The following is a 15,190-nucleotide window of genomic DNA, read 5'->3' as shown; positions in this document are numbered from 1 at the left end:
GGGGACAGACTCGGGCCATGGCAGGGAGGCGGAGGACTGCTGCTGTGAACGCCTTCCCTACAGATGTGTGAGGAGTCCAGAGACCCGGGGAGGTGGGACCCTTGCAGTCTCCTAAGGTGGTTCCAGCTCCATGGCACCATCCTTTATGGAAACGAAATGTCTGGACCACGATCCTCAAGTTTTCCCTGCGTAGCTCACGGCATGAGGAAGAACATTTTATTCATTCTTTCATTTCCAATTTTATAATTGGCGAGAAGCCATGGTTTGAGGTGATAGATTCGAGGGACGTGAGAAAGGCAGGCACGTGGATTGAGAAAATACCTATTTGACATATTGACACTCTTTTGAAAGGATGAACCTCAGGGAAGTTTCCTGAGTACGTCTACTTATTGTTTGACAACTTTACACACCTACAGAGTGAGCTTTGGTTACTTTGGCAACCCTCCATGGCCCTTTTTCCACTCTCCTTCTCTCTCACTGAAACCCTTCTAATAAATCCTTTTGTTCCACCGAGAGTGAACAATAAAACAGTGCTACCTTTCTTTATATAATTAATATAAACATGAAATAGTTTTAATTTCTCTGCGTGTCTTACACAGGTGCTTTCAAATAAATTAATGTCAATTTTATTTTATGATATTTTGTTTATTAAAATTTTTTCCACTTTAGTAGGAGTGCTGCAATGATGAATTCATATTTGCTGAGTACCTGGAACCAAGAACAGCACGAACCCTGATGGAATTACTCTATTACTATTGATGCAGGAAAACAATAACTTGATGGGTCTGGTGACCCTGCGCCATCTGCTACATTAACTGAACTTACTGTTGAAAATGGGATTTTGCCTATTCAGGCCGAATGATAGAATTCAGGAATAATTACCCAGAAATAAATTCCCAGAAAAAAAAAAAAAAAGGTGACATCCTACTTAGAAGGAAAGTCTCATGATTGATTTAGTTTCCTTTTCTCTATTATCATAATAATTACCATCAGGTCTAATCGCTTATATAAATGGATAGATTTTTCATGTTATCTTTCCAATGATTTAAAATAAATTGATTTCAATCTGCACTAGCAAAGTCATGGTTAAATCATTTTTTCTCTCCCTTCATAGAAGCCCTACTGCTCAGGTATTGTAATAGGAATGAAAATAAAACTCCAGAGAATTTCAAATATTTTACCATGGCTGTGGGTAACTAGTCTTTCTGGCTCCTGGACAGGAACAGACTTTAAATATTAAGACAATTGCCTAAATTCCCCCTCTTCACTTCACTAATGTCCACTGAACACAGCTCTCAGAATCACATGGTACCGATTGTGTTTCAAAAGTAATCTCTGGAGTTTCAGTAATAAATTATTTTGTCAACACAGGGCTTTTAAAAGTAATGTTCTGAAATAGCCAGCAAGCAGTTCTAATCAATCATCGAGAAGCTCTTCTATATTCAAGCACAGAAAACATTAAAACTTAATTTTGCAAAAGCAGGCCAGACCACTATCATCAGCATAATCATCCTCATCATTTATATAACATATTAAACGACTCAACACGGAAATGCCGGCAAGTAAAGCAGTGCCGGGACTCACTGGAGGCAGCAGTTCTTTTTAGTACACCGGTGTCCGCTCTTAAGCTTACTAACCCTAAAACAGATCTACCCGACATTTTAGATCATCTGAGAGTACGGTGTGCGGGGCTGGTGCGTGAGAGCCTTGGGTAGACGCGCTCTGATTCTGAACCTTCTTCCAGGGTTTTCTTCAGCCGTCCGTCCGAGGAGAAGAGAGCTTGAAAACCACCCAGGAGCAGGTCTGTCTGCCGGACACCCGCCATTGATTGCCAGAGGCTGAGAATTTAAGGGACATTTTACTCTTCCAACCCATGAGGCCTTGTTTAGAATTTGAATTGCCAAATCTGTCAGTTCTGAGTCACATCTGTTCTAGTCTTTACTTACATGTGAATGGGCTACAAGTTAGAAAAAAAAAAAAATTGGTGTTGTTGTTACTGAACACTTAAAACCACACACATGGGTGCGCACCCCCCTCACACCGGATGGGGTGGGGTCAGAAAACAATTGGGATGCTTGTGCTATTGTAATGATGGTTTTGATCTTGGTCTTCTGAATGAAGAGAGGAAAGCGCTAACAGGGCAATTCCTTGGCACCAGCACACTCACATTAAATTAATCTTCTTTTCTCATTTCTTGTAAAATACTAGGCAGTCCTGCAGTTCTGTGTGTTGAGTAATGCACAGACTTTTATAAAATTTAATAACATAGCAGAGTCTCTGAAATGATACTCCAAAGTGTGAAGACTAGAGGTGTGTGTGTGTGTGTGTGTGTGTGTGTGTGTGTGTGTGTGTGTCCTGGAACTCACTCAGTAGACCAGGCTGGCCTCAAACCTAGAGATCCACCTCCTTAGTGCTGGGATTAAAGGTATGTACCACCACCACCGGGTGAGATGTATATTTTTTACCGCATTGATCGTACCATTTCCAATTCTTCATTCTATCACTAAAAATATAAAATAAAAATAAAGGAAAAGTCATGTCTAAGATATATTGGGACTGAGGATGACACAAGGATGAATTGATTTTCTTTTATCAGGCCCTGAATAGTCACTTTTAGTGATGCTAAAAAAAACATTCTACAGGCCATTAACAATGAAATATTTTCATGTTGCAAACAACTTACTAAGACAGTAGGAGAAATAAGAGCCACTTACATGGTGTTTTAAATTTTATTCTCTTCAAATATTATGAGAATGAAAATAAGTACAAAACAGTGAAATTCACACTCTGTTTTCATGTTCAAAGATGTTCTGGCAGTATTCTGCCTACTTTATACAACATTGCCCTTAAAACAAAACCTTCAGGCATACATAGCAGTAGTGGCTTTAGAATAAAAAAGATATTCGCCCTTCTAAGGCAGGAATTAAATACATTAATATTTTGTTGTGATCAATGTTTAGAAGCAGGCACACATAGCCACCTGGTGTGACAAGTGGGTATTCTTGTCTTTATTGTAGTATATTTTCTTATACATTTTCTAGGTTCTAAATCCAGATCAATTCATTTTGTAAAGAAAGTATTTTTTATTTATTTGTAAGGTGCATTGGAAGTGAAGGTTGTGCATTCTCCTCAGTGCCAATAGAATTTCCTCATTTTATCACTGCAAGAAAATTGCATTTATATCTATTGAGAAATACTGAGGTCCTGGCTCTTTGTGTGTTTGCAGTTTATAAATGTTAATCCTGATGGATTCCAGGGACTAGTGAAGGCTCACAGGGTAGGAACAAGTTTTGTAAGAAAATTTAAAAGCAGATATTTCCCCTCCATCATACTGTCAAGAATTTAAAAGCTTTGAACTCTCATATTCCAATATTGGCAATAGTAACTAAAATTTTTAAAGACAAATATCTAAGTTATGACTTTGATACATCTATGTATTTTTTTATTTAATCTATAATCTGTAGTGATGACTTCAAAACCACTCAACGGTCTTTACCTGGAAGAGCAATAAGAGAACGTTTTGAGGGGCGGTGAGATAGCTCGGTGGCTTATGATGCTTGCCATCAAGCCCGAGGATCTCTCTGTTCCGTTCCTGGGACCTACTTGGTAGAAGGGCAGAACTGACTCCCAAAAGTCGTTCTTTGACCTGCACTCGCGTCCTGAGGTACATGTGCACCCCCACACTCACACAGAGACATGCACACAGAAACAATGTGTGCACCCCCACATATAAAACAAATAAATAAATGGAAAAGGTGTGTGTGGGAGGGGAAGAAATAGGGAAGGGGGGATTTTGAGCATAACATTTTCCCCAAGAAAGTAATTAAGAATAGGCTTTTCGTATAGGCCAGCTTCTTGGGAAAGAGCTCAGAATGCTGAGTTCTGTGATGTCAAAAGAAGAGAAAAAGCTCCTTCACAATTCACGTTTTAGACCAATATTTGAATATATATTCTCTAGACAAATGTGACTGACATCTCAGTAAAATTTAAATATGAAACTTTAAAAGCCATTTCACAATAATCAGACTCTTTATTTTCAAATAACAATAGATAATAAATGAAGATTTTTATAACATTCATGCATTGTCATCAATATTAATCCCAACTTATGGATGGCAAAATAGAAAAAAAAACTTAACTTCAGAGACAATTAGCCAAGAAAACCCATGCTTTTCTTTCTATATTTCTCTATAAAGGAACATCACATTAAACAAAATCTGATAAAGTGCTGTAGATAAACCATTGTTCTTACAATTGTAGCTGTCATTTTAGAATAAATAACAATAAAAAACAATAACTTGTTTTTAAGAATGGGAATGTCAATTCATCTTTTCAATTTTTTTAACTAAAAATAAACTGTAGAACATGAGACTCCCAAGTTGTGACTATTTCCCTGAAAATGGAGAACACTTATTTTTCTTCCTAACTGTGTCATCAATAATTAGGACTGACAGTTTATCACTTCCAAGTTTGGTACGTGAAAGAACCTCTGCATAGTCCTCTAACAATGAAGAATAAGGCGGCTTTGGTGAAGCAAGAGGCCTATGTCTACCTTCTTTGTACTTTACAATACACAAGTTAATCTTAAATCTTATGAATTGCTCTAAACCACTGGGTTTGTGCTTTAATGTGAAGATAAAGATTAACATGGGCCTTAGCTTCAGAAAGTGCATCTATTCTAGAGAAACCACCCTTTCAGGTTTTAATCTTTCTATTAAATAAGGTGGATGAGAGCATCCTTTGCTGCATGTATACATGTTTGTGTATCTGGAAAACAGTAGTGTAGACCAGTTACCTGAAGAAAGTCTGTAGCGTTGCCTAAGGTGACACTTCCATAAGATTTTGGAATGTACGTGAGAGAGGTCCTATAAATCTGGCTATTATAGTTCACTAAATAAATGGGCCAGATCTAATAGACAATAACTTCGAGACAGTTTTTTGAAGTTTGTACAACATTCCTGTTGAGGATTTTTCCGCATATGTATTTTGCAGGTAGTAACTCTGCCTATATTGTAGATCTTTTTCTTTTCTTTTCTTTTCTTTTCTTTTCTTTTCTTTTCTTTTCTTTTCTTTTCTTCTCTTCTCTTCTCTTCTCTCTCTCTCTCTCTCTCTCTCTCTCTCTCTCTTTCTTTGTTATTGTTGTAGCTCTTTCAATGAGGAAGCCATTATTTTGCTGGAATCTACCATTTCATCATGTTCAGCCTTTTGTTTCTCAGGACACAGGATCCACAGGAAGTCTCTATTACATCTACCTTGAACTGATGGTTTAAACATGTACAGATAGTCATGCCACTCTTAAATCTACTCAAGGACAAACACCGTGCAGTTGTCTCAAGAATTCCATGTGTTACATACATGCTCCTCAACTTACAATAGGGTTACACATCACTGAACACACTGCATGTCTAAAATGCAAGTCAGCAATGCATTTAATACACCAGCCTCCCAGCCATGATAACTCAGTCGCATCACATGCAGGAAAACATTAGCAGCTTCCCCTACTCACTGTGTGGTTGACAGGGAGTTCCCTGCGGCTGCCAAGCACTATGAGAGAGATGTCATAGCATAATTACTTGGCCAGAAAAAGATCAAAATTCAAAGTATACTTTTTACTAAATGTGCATATCTTTGGCATCATCAGAAAGTAAAAAACTCATAAGTCAAAATATCCTAACTTAGGGAGCCTGTGTATTTTGAGTATTCACCATTCTGATAGTCCCTTGGCACATTTAATGTTTTGAACAGTAGCTTTTAGAGTGTAAGAATTAAAGTATACACAACATCTTATATTGTGTAGATCTAGAGTGGAATTTGGAAAGTCTTCAGCTGATGCAGGGAAAACACATTTAACATTTTTAAACAATTATGTCATACTCCAGCCACATACTGAGAGTGCAGTTCATTGTATTAGTTACCTATTGCTGCATAACAAATTACCCCAACACTTAGTAGCTAAAAATGATAACAAACATTTATTATCTTACACAGTTTCTGTGGCTTAGGAATTTGGACCCAGCTTAGCTGAGTGATTCTGGATCAGTGTCACGTGCATGAAACTAGAGTTAAAATCTCAGCTGCAGCATAATCTTCCAAGAAGGGCTGGTGTGCAGATGGAGGTTTTCTTCTAAGAGAGCTTACTTATGTGACTGTCTGATTCACTCTAGCTTTGTTTCCTACCACACAGACTTCAGAGCATTGGTTGAGGGTCCTCATGACATGATATGACAGCTGACTTTCCTCACAGTGGGTAATCCAACAGAGAAACATCAAGAAACCACAGTATCTTGTCTGTGTTAGCATTGGAAGCCACATACTGTCCTTTCCATTTTCTATACCATGGGTGGTGCAGGTCAGTTTTATCTACTGTAGGAGAAGATTATATTGGGAGCATGAGGAGAGAGAATTATCTGGGGAGCATCTTGCTCATTAACAAGAGACTTAATCCTATATCCCCTGCTAACTACTTTCTACTACCACCCATGTATGAAACATCCTTACATCTTCTCAAGGCTCCCAAATGCCTCCTCCCATTAGCAACAGCATCCCAAAGTCTAGAATCTTGTATGCCAAGCAGGTCTAAGTGTAGATGAAGCTTTTTCAGTGTGGCTTAAGTAGATAAGATGCCCTTCACCACCACCACCACCACATATATATATACCACACAGCAATGGGACAGAATTGCAATAACCACTGTCTACTCTTCCATTCAAAGCAGAGTGAATGCTGGGCATGCTGGAGTCACTGGGTCATAGATATTCTGGAATCTGGTTGGGCAAATATCAGAAGTTCTTCATGCATGCTCATCCCTGCTTCCTGGGAATGGCTATCCATCTGTGACTTTTGGCTCTTTATACATCTGCTTCCACTTTGGATGGTACTTCTTTTCAACGATGTGCAGCTTGTTTTTCTAAGTCTGGCTCCTACCTATAGAAAAGTGACGATCCAGAAGCTTTCCTTTTCATCCCATCTCTGTTCCTTTCGACATCCCTGACAACTGTGGACTCATAGAAATGTGATGGGTATCCTGTGAGTTTTACTAGGGCTGATTCCATTTAAACACACACAGACACACACAGACACACAGACACACACACACACACACACACACACACACACTACAGTCTTTTAACATCATTTCTTCTCTACTTAGAGATCCTGCTGGAATCACTGTACTAATGAAGCACACAGCATTTGACTCTGGTTCTCTGAAGCACTACCTTGGACCTTCCTAATGTTTTAACAGAGGGTTTCACAATCCTATCTTCAACTTCGTTTTTGGGCCAAGATCGTCTGGCAGTCCTGCATTGGATCTTGGTGTAGAAGCCACTTCTTTGTTTTGGCATTGTTTTCCATCTTGGAAAGCCTGGTCATTTTGAAAGTCAACAATTCTTGGGTTCTGTTGGTCTGACAGTTCTTCCATTCATTAGTCTTCCTCTTCTCACATTTCACTATGAACTGCAAAATAAACCAAGAACATCTTCAAAACTCTAATTGGAAATCTGTTGCCTAAACAACTAATTTTTTTTTCTTTTTCCCTTTTCTTCTTGTGGTGCTGGGGATGGAACTCAGGGCTTTGTGTGCATGGAGGGGGGGGGCAAGTCCTCTACCACTGAGCTCTTCTCCCAGTCCTGCTTTGCCTTTTGGTTTAATTTCTAATTTGCTTTTATTATCATGCTGCTTGGCAGCAACCCACTTCCAGACATATTAGTTAACCATGAATCCACAGCAAATCACCAAACTCCTTGAGTTGTTATCTCAGTTTCTGTGAGTTGGGAATCGGGGAACAGCTTATCCAAGTGGTTCAGTAGCAGGGTCTTTCGTGAGGTTGGATTGATACTAACTGTCCTTGAAACCATCTAGAAATGACAGTGGCTGTAGTGTCTGCTTCCCAGTCATTTCCCCATCGGGCTTTTTTCAGGCAGTCTTAGTTCCTAAATCTTTTGGACTTCTTCATAGGGCTGTCAGAGTGACCTCATGACATGGCAGCTACTTCCTGCCCCCTTGTCAGAGAGCTATTCACAGGAAAGCTAAGCAAAAGTTGCATGTCTCTTGTATCTTAGCCCAGGCAGTGACAGTTCATCATTTCTTCAATATCACTTTTTTAGTTAACATGTTAGGGATTGAACTGAGGACCTTGTGCATACTAAACATGTGTTCTACTGTAAAGGACATGCCTATGCTATCCTCAAGATCTTCTAGGTATGCGATCAACTCTTCATCATTTTGAAAAAAGGCTGCAGAAGAATGTCAATCATAGGACTCAGGAATCATTGGGACTACTAAAGAAGTTAGTGGCCATGCTCAGTAAAAATCACTGATAATTTAATGTTTAGGTGCTTCTATTAATCCAGCTTTATCTCTTCAGGTACTTACTGATTTTTACTGTTTAATCTTACCCTTATTTATCATCCAGTTATTTTTACTTTGTGTAATGCTAGGCAGGCACTCCACCACTGACACCCTTCACAGCTGTCAGTAACTAATTCTGACCAAATTCAGTTTTATATTCCACCTAATCAAATTCTTTTCAATTGTGTTTCCGCTATATAAACAACATTCATGAACTTTGAATGATCGAATAGTGTGGTAAATAGTGGAGTATTTATTTATTATTGTATTTGTAGGGGTATATGTGTGTGGGCACACACTTGCCACAGCACATGTGTAGAAGTCAGAGAATGATTTTGCAGGAGTGAATCTACATCATAGTGTGTCATGCATGCCATAGCCCCAACTTATTAAGGAACTCTAACACATTTTTCAGAGACTGGATTAGGCCAACAAAGCCCTCAACAATTGAGTACTGAAGATTACAAGTCTAGATGTCTAATTTGGAATCTATAAACATATGACTGAATCACCAGAGTTAGACACCAAGTACTTGTCTCTGACAAAAATTATAAGGTAGGATAAATTCATTATCCTTTGGTCACTAAACTTTTTTTTTTAATTTCTTTATTTATAATCTTTATTCTTTTATTTATTTTTATTTTACATGCATTGGTGATTTGCCTGCATGTAAGCTTGTGTGAGGATGTTGGACCCTGGAGTTATAGACAGTTGTGAGCTGCTATGTGGTGTTGGGAATTGAACTTGGGTTCTCCAAAAGAGCAGTCAGTGCTCTTTTCTTTTCTTTCTTTCTTTTTTTTTTTTTTTTTTTTTTTTTTTTTTTTTTAGACAGAGTTTCTCTGTGTAGCTTTGTGCCTTTCCTGGAACTCACTCTGTAGTCCAGGCTGGCCTCGAACTCACAAAAAGCAGAGCCAGTGTTTTTGTTGTTATTCTTATCCTACCCCATCCCACCCCCTACACACACAATGGATTTTGCCTTATGGTTGACATACAACAGATCTTAACTTTTTCTTCCTGGCCTCTGGGATTGAACCTTGGACCTTCCACACTCTAGGCAAGTGCTCCACCGTGAAGCTATTGCTCACAGCTGTTTCTTAAGTGTTAAATTGGTTAATAAACTATTAATTGATATAAATCTCCCTCTTCAGTCTCTTGGTACCCAATTTCTCCTATCACTAGGGACATTCCCTAGATACCCAAAGCCTGTCCCCAGTGCTCTAACCTGGTAATCTTCTAAAACCCCACTCTGGAACTGGAGAGGTGGCTGAAGGGCACTTACTGCTCTCTCATAGTACCCGGTTCGGTTCCCTCCTCTGTCACAGCTGTAACTCTGGTTCCAGGAGATCCTATGTCTGTGTTTCTGTGGGCCATAAACACAGTATACATAAACTCATGTAGGAACACACAGATACACACACATAAAAATAATAAATATTGCCGGGTGGTGGTGGCACACACCTTTAATCCCAGCATTTGGGTGGCAGAGCCAGGCAGATCTCTGTGAGTTCGAGGCTAGCCTGGTCTACAGAGTGATTTCTAGGATAGCCAAGTCTACACAGAGAAACCCTATCTCCAAAAACAAACAAAAATTAATAAATAATAATATTAGATATTCTAAAAAAACTCTACTCAGTTAAAATTTATATTTTTTCCTTTTCTATGATATTTTTTCTTTTCTACCATGACCTCTCACAGTGGGTCATCCGGCCGCATATCCTCACCACATTAACACACAAAATCAACACTCATCCTGCTTCCCAGAAACCTCAATCCCAAGTCCTCACCAGTTCTGTGATGAACTGCCAGTGTAGTTTAGATTTCGGTGTCTGCCACATTCCAGCCACAATTTAGCCTTCCAAAAGTATCTCCTGCTTCTTCCCCACACCAAATTATTTTTGGTTCACCAAATTCATCCCACACACCATCAAGTCTCGATTGCTCATTTTCCTCCCCTGTCTCAAATGTTCTCCCCCCACTTTCATTAAAATTATACCCAACTTTTAATGAAAAAGTCAGAAGGATTTGAAAACATCATCCTTTCTGCTAAAAGTATTGGTCCGTCATTCCCCATCCCCCACCCTCACCCCCTCGAAAGTTCATAGTATTATGTACCATGCTGTAACTGAGATCTGGCCATTTGGCTGTGTGATTTCTCTTGTATATTTCAAGTTTCTTAGGAGCTTGGGGGTAGCAACGTTCCATGTACAGTAGCTAGTACCTCTGCCTTACATAGAGGTTCTTCGTGAGTTGTGGAATGGACCTAAATAGGCCTTACCTGTTATTTTTGGATGGTGGGTAGTAGTGGAGTATTGTGTGTGGTTAAGAGAAAGAACTTTGGAGTTCAAAGAATCCCAGAATTAATTAGACTGGATGATCTTGGGTAAATCAATTCATCTTTTGCCACCTCAGGTTCTTCATTGGCGGAATTAGAATAGTATGCTTTACTTCATAATCTATTATCATAATTAAAAAGCATGCTCTCTATAAAGCACTTCTGTGCCAGGTGTCAGGTCACATGCCAGTAACCCCAGCACTCAGGAGGAAGAGGTAGGAGAATTGAGCGTTCAAGGCCAACCTGAGCTACATAGTGAGACTCTTTTTCAAAGTAAATAAAGCTAAAAAGTAATTATTATCTTCCTTTCATCTCGTATGCCTAGCAGAATCTTGTAAGAGCCTTTCAATATATTTTGATAAAATAACAATTAATTGAGCTGGGCAGTGGTGGCTCACGCCTTTAATCCCAGCACTCGGGAGGCAGAGGCAGGCGGATCTCTGTGAGTTCAAGGCCAGCCTGGTCTCCAAAGTGAGTTCCAGGAAAGGCACAAAGCTACACTGAGAAACCCTGTCTCGAAAAACCAAAAAAAAAAAAAAAAAATTAATTAAAAATAAAATTTATGTTACCAGGCATGGTGGCACATGTCTTTAACCCCAGCATTTAACAGGCAGAGGGAGGTGGGTCTCTAAGTTTGAGGCCAGATGGTCTACAAACTGAGTTCCAGGACAGCCAGCGCTACACAGAGAAACATGTCTCAAAAAACAAGCAAATAAAAAAAAAAAAAAAAAAACATAGCCGGGCGGTGGTGGCTCACGCCTTTAATCCCAGCACTCGGGAGGCAGAGGCAGGCAGATCTCTGTGAGTTCGAGGCCAGCCTGGGCTACCAAGTGAGTTCCAGGAAAAGGCGCAAAGCTACACAGAGAAACCCTGTCTCGAAAAACCAAAAAGAAAAAGAGCAAATTAAGAATTCCAAGTTGTCGAACAAGTAAGAAAAACATTGGAAATATATGGGAAAAGGACAAAGACGGCAGCCCAAAGTAAAGAATCAAGATTTCTAAATATTTATTTTTAATATTTTGAAATTTTTATGTGCATGAATATTTTGCCTGCGTGTTTATGTGTGTACCACCTGTGCCTGGTGCCTTCAGAGGTCAGAATGGGAGCATCAGATCCTCTAAACTGGAGTTACAGATGGTTGTCAGCCCTTTATAGGTGCTGGGAACCAAATCCAGGCCCTCTGCAAAAGCAACACATTCTCTTAACCACTGAGCCCAAGTCCCAGGATTTTTGTTTGTTTTTTCGAGACAGGGTTTCTCTGTGTGGCTTTGGAACCTGTCCTGGAACTCACTCTGTAGCCCAGGCTGGCCTCGAACTCACAGAGATCTGCCTGGCTCTGCCTCCCGAGTGCTGGGATTAAAGGCGTCCGTCACCACTGCCCAGCGGTTTTTTTTAGAGGTAATCATGAAGAAATTTAATCTTGTTTGTTTGATAGTTTGTTTTTTAAACTGTGTTTGGTGGTCCGTGTCTTAATTCTACACGAGGTCCCAACAGGAGGAGCGGGACTTTAGGATCAGCTGCGGCGACTGAGTGAGTTCAAGGCTAAACACAAGACTGTTTCATGAAACCAAAAACAGGACCTAGAGAGAGCACAGGGTGCAATGATTGAGACCAGAGGAGCGTTTGCCCGAATCTGTTCTTTCCTTCTCCCAGGTAGGTCCCTGGGCTCAAACTTGGATTGTCAGGCTTGACCACAAGCACCTTTACCCTATGAGCCATCTTGCCACCCCCCGACTTCTAATTTCTTATATAAATTTATAGCAGAGTCTTAACTACAGAATAGGATGAGAATTCCTTACATTTTTCTAATGGGAAACATCCAATTACCTCTTATTATTCCTAAGAGTTTGCATCTTAAATTACAAGTAAAGATGTATTAAATACTCCAGTTTAGGGGAAGTCTGGGCAGCTCTAGAGCTCAGCCACAGGACGAGGGGTGCGCAGGACCACCCACATCGAAAGCAAACCATCAGTGTTCCTCCTTGTCAGCATCGGTATTTTCTCCAAGGAGCACTCTAAACGGTTGTGATCATTTGCCTTCAGGAAGACTCGGGGAGAAAGACAACTGAGAAATGCCTGGACAAACGCTACTTGTTTGTCTCAAGACAATAACCAAAGCTGGGATTAATACCTTCCACACGGCTGTGCTACTACACGCAGGCCCGTGCCCATAGGTTTGGGCTAGCTTGTGTCAGCCTGCTTCTTGGGAAGAGGAAAACGTCCCACGAGGAAAGCTAGAGTTGCGGGGCACGTCACGCTATTTAGTTATAGTTAATTCAGAGTTCGGATTCATTTTTTTTTTTAAATAACCTTTCCCCAAAATGCCTTTAGAACCGAGGCCCCCAAGCAGAGCGGTGCACAGCATTTGCGTGTGAGATCGTGTTTCAAGTTCCTTGGGATAATCTTTTCCTAAAACTCCAGAAAAGACACTTAAGCAGTGGGTCAAACTCAGATAAAGTGTGGAAAGGTACAGGGGACCTTCACCCCTGATTTTCCAGTTTTGTAAAGGATAATATTCAGTTTGTTTCATTTTAAAGATATTATCTTATCTATAATTAGATACAGTTTGAAAATCTAGTGTCTCGAACTAATGCAGAGCAGACGTTTTTTTTGGAAGTGCTGGAAACATAATAGACCTTCAATAACTGTTACAGCAGAGGCAGGAAAAAAATCACAAAAACAAATAAAAAATAGCTTAAGAGGTGTGTGTGTGTGTGTGTGTGTGTGTGTGTGTGTGTATGTGAGTATATATGTGTTTTATGTGTTTGTATGTGTGTATTTGTATATGTGTGTGTTTGTGTATGTATATGTGTATGTACATGATCCTCCTTTATCCGGTTAATACCATCTAGGCAGAAGTTCAATGGTAAGTAGATGAAGTATCTTCTGAGGATCCCAAGAGATGGTGTCAAATTTTGATTCCAAAAGTGTCCTCTTCTCTCTAAGAGAGAAGTCCATGAATTTGGGGAAGGGCTGTGTCTTGGAAATAGGAACTCTGTGGTTCCGAATGGCAGAGACTCATTATGTCCTACCTCAGGCAAACATGTACGGACCTAAGTAGCAGCATCTGAGGAAGGGCACAGCTTTAAAGAGACAGCACACATCCTATCAACAGCGTGCCCCGCCCCTTCCTCAGTCTTTCATGTATGCTTCTCTCAAAGTCAGCTCTCTGATTTATAAGACCCTTCAGTCTTCTGCCCTTCAGGGAAACAGATTTTGAAAACTCATTTCTTCTATTGGAGGATTTATTAAGGCAACTCCACGAAGTTAAAAAGGAGATTCACTTTGGGGGGTAACTTACACCTAGTAAAGGTATTGGTTACAGGATCCAGGAGTGGGGAGGTGCAGTCCAGCTGGGTTCTCTGGAGAACTCCACTCAATCCAGCGGATCCAGGATCACCAGGAACCAAGAGAGCCAGCACTCTCGATCTCCGGTCTTAAGGACTCCCACCTCGGCCCCGCCTCAGGAGCAGGTCATAGGTCGGTGTGACAGTTACCGGAAGCCTCACTGGGGGTAGTACTTCCAGGTCAAAGCTGGAACAGCTACCTACCCACCACACTCTTCAACATGAATCGCTACTCTTTTTACAAGTTCCACTGGAAAATGTGTGAGGAAGGCACAGGGGCCAGTGAGGTCACTCGCCTAGCCTTGGGAGTCACTCTAATTGGCAGCCTTCGGTGGACCAATATGGTTAGGGAGAAGGGAAGGCAGCTCTACCCCAGAGGAACAGACTTATCTCCAGAAAAGTGAATCACATTGGGAAAAGCAGGTACTGTTAAAACCACAGTTTTAAAAGTCCGAAGTAAGCTGGGTGGTGAGGGTGGGTGGGCGCTCCCTGCGTCCCAGCAACTCAACTGCTGCGCTCTTTCAGCCCCTTCTTCCAAATGTCCTCTGTGCCTCAGAGGCCACGAGAATTGCTTGAGCTTAAGCGTTTAAGGCCCATCTGGAGATTGTACGAGGGAGTCTTATCAACCCTGAAATAAAGACACCTTCCTACAGCTTTCTTTGTCCTCTATAAAACGTTGCTGTGCCCCTGCCTCCTGCCGTGGGTTTCATGTTTCTTTCGACTCAAGCACTTTTCTTGCACACTATCACTGCGTCCCGTCTCTTCCCCATCTCAAAGCTACTTAAAGATGTGTTTCCTTGACGCATTTCAAAATGTGGTTACTTGAGTATGTTTACTTATTTCCAATTCCCCTAAAATGCCTTTAAAGTATTAAAAAAACAAAAAAACAAAAACAAACAAACAAAAACACTAGGGCTGGAGAGATGGCTCAGAAGAGCACTGGCTGCTCTTCCAGAGGTCCTGAGTTCCCAGCAACCACATGGTGGCTCTCAACCATCTGTAATGAGATCTGGTGCCCTCTTCTGGCCTGAAGGGACACATGCAAGCAGAACACTGTATACATAAATAAATAAATCTTAAAACAAAAAACAAAAAACCACTAAGTGCAAAAGAGATTGTAATAGATGAGAAGTGGAAAAGATTTTACTGTAAAAGGTAGATA

At 40.5% G+C, this 15,190-nt stretch overlaps 1 long non-coding RNA gene across 1 annotated transcript; it reads right to left on the bottom strand.

The window, feature by feature from the left end:
* Nucleotides 1–5,125: 5,125 nt before the first annotated feature.
* Nucleotides 5,126–14,522, bottom strand: LOC107400884 (uncharacterized). The gene is made up of 3 exons (XR_006073520.2): nucleotides 13,983–14,522; nucleotides 9,629–9,709; nucleotides 5,126–7,455 (listed from the first exon to the last, which is right to left on the bottom strand). It is a non-coding gene; the product is annotated as an uncharacterized LOC107400884 (long non-coding RNA).
* Nucleotides 14,523–15,190: the final 668 nt, after the last annotated feature.

This window comes from Peromyscus maniculatus, chromosome 6 (assembly GCF_049852395.1).
Source record: "Peromyscus maniculatus bairdii isolate BWxNUB_F1_BW_parent chromosome 6, HU_Pman_BW_mat_3.1, whole genome shotgun sequence".
NCBI classification, from domain to species: Eukaryota; Metazoa; Chordata; class Mammalia; order Rodentia; family Cricetidae; genus Peromyscus; species Peromyscus maniculatus.
This window is presented reverse-complemented; position numbering and strand designations above follow the sequence as displayed.